The 5,974-nt window shown below is 37.8% G+C and overlaps 1 protein-coding gene across 5 annotated transcripts in view; it reads left to right on the top strand.

Moving 5' to 3' along the window:
* ASB3 (ankyrin repeat and SOCS box containing 3) overlaps positions 1–5,974 on the top strand; it is a 135,724-nt gene that overhangs the window by 179 nt on the left and 129,571 nt on the right. The window lies entirely within an intron of this gene.

The raw sequence follows: 5,974 nt of genomic DNA, 5'->3' as shown, positions 1-5,974 counted from the left end.
GTGAGTGCCGGCGGCGGCGGCCGCTCCCTCCAGCCACCTGCGTGGCTCTCCAATGGGTGGGTGGCGGCTTTGCCCGTTCTGCTGGGAGAGCGGGAGGAAGAAAGGTGAGCCCATGGGGGTGTGGGACCTTAAATGAGAAGATTCGAGGTAGCGATGAGAAGTGAGAAGTGGAGGTGTTTTTGACTTATCTTATCACTGCTTTTCTTTTTCCGTTTCTCCGCATCCGGCATTTCATCTTTCCCGCCTCGAAGCTTCTCTCCACCTCTTCTGCTGTGGGCTGTGGTCATCTTGGTACTTAGCAGCTTCTTACTAATGCCGGGCAGTTTGTTTAGTGGCTGTAACCTTGTGTGAAGGGAACCTCGAAGTGAGGAGACCCGCCATCTCCCAATATGAGAATACTGTGATCGTCTGAGGTTGGCATGGACGGAAAGTCTCATGGGGAGGGGCGCTCCACATCTCAGCCCCTGCATTTTTACCCCACGGGCTCCTCCACCCTTGAAGTGTTGAGCTGTTGTTTTATCAAGGAAGTTGATAAGTTTCTTTATGTGAGGTTGTTCATAAATCACGTCTGACTGCATTCTAAAATGAGACAAAAAGGTTTGGTTTCCCTTCTCCCTCCTTTTAAAAAATGTCATTTTCTGTTCTAAACAACAAAATAATGGATTATAAAGTGTTAGTCATAGAGCATTTGTCATTCTTTTCCTGGGAGATGGGAAAAGCTAGATTGTCTTGCTCCATCTGTTAAAGATTGTATGCCCTCCCTCCACAAATTTGAATCAAATCAAAAAGCAGGAAGAGCAGTCTATTTTTCATCTCTAAAATTTTCTTTTTACCATAAGGACTCCTCAGTATCAAAGAAAATCACTTTGTTCCGGAAGTGAGGTGTTGTGTATTAATTTATTTAGGACTTTTTATTAATGCTTAATGTGTGCCAGGCCACTGAGATTGAGAATTCAAATAATCTAGTTTCTGTCCTCTGTCATAGTCTAGCAAGGGAGATTATTACAAACAAATGTTTGCAAACCGTGTGGTAATAATAACAGTTGTTAACGTTTAGCATTTACTGTGTGCTAAACACTAGTTAATTCTTTCATATGTATTGTCATAACTCTGATGAGACAGATACTATAGATAACCGGTCCCCAATCTTTTTGGCACCAGGGACTGGTTTCACGGAAGACAATTTTTCCACGGTTGGGGGGTGGCAAGGATGGCAGAGCTCTGTGGTCCATCCCTAACAGGCCACAGATCTGTACTTGGGGGTCCGCAGCTATAGATTATACAGTATAGCATGGAGATATGAAGAAGAAAGTAACCCCAGGAACTCTGGGGTTGTTCAGAAAAGACTTCCCAGGAAAGATGACACGAGAACTAGGGTTTTAAGGATTTGTAGGTGTTCATTAGGTAGGTGGGGAAGTGCATTTCAAGCATAATCCTCCTAGATAGTCCATTAGGGCTTTTTGGTGTGGTCAGATGATAAGGTGGGATGGAATCATCAGCATACGATTGTTGTTACAGAGGAAGAGGTGGTCAGTTCAGGTAAGGTTACATATGCCTTGCGGAAGTGTTTGACCTGTATCTATCCAGTAGGTCAGAATTCTTGAGGTGGTAGACTTTTTGCATTGGAATTACCTGAGGTGACCCTCAAGTATGCAAAGGTTAATTCCAAATGGATTAAATTCTAAATGAACAAAAAATAAAAAAATAGAAGAAAATTTAGGTGAGTAATTGAATGGTCTTGGTGTTTAAGATAGGAATTCCTGAAGTCATGAAAGAAAAGAGATGTGTTTGAGTAAATAAAAATGGAAAATTTTTGCGTGGTCCTCTTTTAGCTTCTGGGGCTATAGTGATTGAATCTGTTCTCAATGGCGCTTATGTTCAAGTAAGGAGGGGACTTAATGTATAAATACCAAATAAATAATATAATTTCCGGTACTGGTAAATGCTGTAGAGAAACTAGGGTTATGTGAAAAAGAACATCTGTGAGATGTGTCGCTTTGGTAGGTGCTCAGAGTCGACTTCTGGGAATAAGGGACACTTGGGCTGTAACTTGAATGATGAGAAGAAGGGAACCACACAGAAATTTCCGTGCAGAGGCCCTGAGGCAGGGATGAACTTGGTATGTTGGAGTGACAGAAAGAAGGCCAATGTGGCTGGAATGTAAGAGGAAAGTGGTAGGAGATGAAGTTTAAGAGGCAGGAAGAGGCCAGCTGTACACAGCCCTGTAGGCAGGAGAGTAGGCCGGACTGATGTACATTTGTGAAGATCATTATGGCTGCTGTGTGTAAAAGTGATTATAGGGGGTGTTGTGAGTTGAATTGTGTTCCCCAAAAAGATATGTTGAAGTCCTAACCCCTGGAACCTGTGAGTGTGAACTTGTATGGAAGTAGCATTTTTGCAGATGTAATTTAAGATAATTTCATACCAAAGGTCAGGGCTGGAGTCATAAATTTGGGGGTTATTGGTATATAAATGTAATTAAAGCTATGGTAGTGGCTGAGATTATCTAGGGGAAAAATGAGGATAAAGAAGGGAAGACAAGGGTTTTTGCAACATAGATACTAAACAACAATGAAGAGTTAACAGAAGGGACTGAGGTGTGCCCTATTAAAGCAGGAAGAAATCAGGAAACTGAGATGTTACAGAAGTCAAGAGAAGGAAGTGTTTCAAGGAGAGAGTGACCAGCTACCTGTTCAAATGCTGTGGAAAAGTTGTATAAGATGAGGATAAATAAGTGACTATTGGGTGTGGCAGCATGGAGGAGTAGAGGGGAAAAAGGCCTGGATTGAAATGGATGACTTGCTAAGGTATATATTGATAAAAACAATATGTTTTTAAATTTCAGCAGAGTTTAGAAGAGAGTTTCTCAACCTTGGCACTATTGACATCCTCCTGGGCTGGATGAGCCTTTGTTGTGGCGGGTCGGGGTGGGGGTGGGACATCCTGTAGATTGCATGATGTTTAGTAGTACTCTAGCAACACATGCCCCACAAATCCCACCCCAAGTTGTGACAACAAAAAATATCTGTACACATTGCCAAATGTTCCCTGGCAGGTAAAATGGCCCATGATTGAGAACCATTGGTTTAGACACTTAAATAAAAGGCAAGAATATTGATTAATTTTTAGGCATTAGGTTACTGAGTGGGAAGATGTTTAAGGTCAGGCGGGGAACCTTTCTTATACTCCAAAACTTTTGCATTGCAGTTAATAACTATTTTGCCTATAATGCAAAGTTCTGTTTGATTCATAAGGCAACTAGTTTTACTTTGCATTGGTGTCATAACATATGTCAATTATCATCATAGAGGATTTTGAACGTAAAGATGTAGAAGATTGTCCTGTATCTGTATTAAGCCCAAGTCATTGCCTAAAAATTGTTATTTTGAAAAAAAAGTTACTTCATTTAATGTTTGATTTTTTTTTCTCATATACGTATGGTATAGAATACATAATTTTTAATTTCATTTAACTTTCTGATTTTTGGATTCCAGATAAATTCTCCTTTATTTGGCAAAGGTACCCTTTTCTGCATACAGAGGAGTTAGTCTTAACATAGTAATTTTCAATTAGCTGCAGAACTATAGATCTGAGGAGAGATTAAGCAAGTCCTGCAGTTATTCATTCAACAAATATGGTTTGGAGGCACTATCCTAGGTACTAAGGGTACTATAAAAATGACTTACATCTAGATCAAGTCCATCAAATCATTACTACCTAGAAAGGGAGATAAGACTTGTACATAACTAATTATATTAAAAGGCACAAAGTGAGAGGTTGTTAGAAAGGTGCTGTACAGATGAAGTATCATGGACATTCAAAGGAGAGGGTGATTACCTCTAGCAAGGGATGAGAAGAAGAAAGGGTGGAAATCAAGAAAATAGTCCTGGCATTTGTATAGGACTTTAACAGATGGTAGGATTTAGACTTACAGAGCTGGGAAAGGCCCATTCTAAGTGGATGGAAGAGCATGAGCATAGACATTTATAGAGATCAGAAGTAATTTGGTTTGAGTACTGGAAGGGGACTTGGGAGTGACACTGGGAGTTTAATGTGTGACAAGGGTGACATTTCATCTTGGTGAGAAGGGATGTTTTAGTTAATAAACGCTGCTAGTGTAATTTGCACTCCATCTAGCAGAAAACCAACTAGACCCCCTCATCATAAAATACACTAATAATAAGTTCCAAATAAGTTAAAGATACATGTCTTTGTGAAGAAATTAGGAAAATGATAGTATCATTGACATTTTTAAGAAGAGATGTCAAAAATATTATGATGAGAGGTGTTAGATATAGAGATGATATTTTTTAGTAAGATGGGAAATTCTGTGAAAGGACAAGACAGACTTGTATAAACTTTTTAAAGTTAGAAATTTCTATTAAAATTAAAAATATGCAAACCATTTTGCCTAGTAATTTTGCCTTTTGGATTCTCTCCTTTAAAAGTAAAAGCCTTGATACATAATGATATATGTACAAAGATATTTATTGTGGCATTATCTATAGTGGCACAAAACCTGGATATCTGATTTTTTCAACAATAAGGAAATGGCTGAATAAATAATTGTATGCAAACTGTACAACTGAATGGTTAGGTGCTTAGGAGCAGGGGCTCAGGAGCCACGCTGTTTAGGCTCTGATCCTAGCTCTGTCATCTACTAGATGTGTGACCTTGGGCAAGTTACTTAACCTTTCTGGAGTTCAGTTTTCTCATCCTTAAAATGGAGAAAAGAACAAATGTAAGATATAATAACTATTATGAATATTCTGATTTATTATTTGTCTAGGTAATATTTTAAGCATTTTATTGATATAAACTCAATTTATTCCTCATAATAACCCTGAAAGGTAGAATAACTCAGTTTCTCAGGAAATTGAGACACAAGAGAGGTTACTAACATGTTTTATATATAATAACATGTATAAAATTATATTTCTGTGCCATGTTATAAAATATGGCTGAATAAAAGGGGAAAGTTTTTTTTCAGTTGGAATTATTTTGAATCACAAATGAGAACCATCTTACATCTTTAAAGGAGGGAAAAAAACAAAAAGAAAAAAGAATGAGAACCAAACACTCAGGTTTTGAGTTAAGTTACCCAGAATCTCATTATTGTTTCTCATTTAGAGGTATAAAGGGCAATAGCAGTGAAAAATACAGGCATTTGCTCACCTTAACAGCTGGTATGCAGACTGAGATTATATAGCACTAATTACTCCAGAGACTGCCTAAGGTAGTAATTGCCCTTTTATCTTAATTTCCAGTACTGATTTTTTCCCTCCAACTCCTCCTTTTAATGTAATTTACTCTGTGGCGATAAGAAATAAGATTTAATAGGATTGGGATACACATATTGGGAAAAAATAAAGGAAAAGAAAGGGCTTTGGACATTTTTGGTTAAAACACACGCATACACAGGTGACAGAATACCAGCAGGTAGGCAGATGCAACTGTGAATATTGCACTCATTTCTTAGGCACAAGGAAAGAGTTAAAACTCCAAGTATACAACACCATTTACGTAATATTCTTGCTAAATCTGGATTTAATAATAAGAAAATAATCAAACTCAAAATGTGGCACATTCTACAACTAACCTGAACTTTAAAAAAAAGTTGATGACTAAGAATAAGGAGACCTTTTTATAACCTAAGGTGTAATACTACTATCACATCTCAGAAAAATCATTTCAATTTCAATTATTATCTTCTTCCCCAAATGTTTTTTATTTAGCTTTTTTTTTTTTTTGGGATCCAGTCAAGATTTATGCCTTGCATTGAATTGTTATCTTAAAATTTTTTTCAAACTATAACAATCCCACTTTTGCCATTGATCTGAAGGCTCTATAAGACCCATCCTAATTTCAGAAGTCTTAAAATGAAATAAACATATTAATGAAATATGGCCACTTTCCCAAGGTCATAAAAATAGTAAGCAGTGGGACTGGAGATCAAACCCCAAGATGTCTGGCT

This window comes from Lemur catta, chromosome 4 (assembly GCF_020740605.2).
Source record: "Lemur catta isolate mLemCat1 chromosome 4, mLemCat1.pri, whole genome shotgun sequence".
NCBI lineage: Eukaryota > Metazoa > Chordata > Mammalia > Primates > Lemuridae > Lemur > Lemur catta.
Note: the sequence above shows the minus strand (reverse complement) of the source record. Positions and strands in the feature narration are given on the sequence as shown.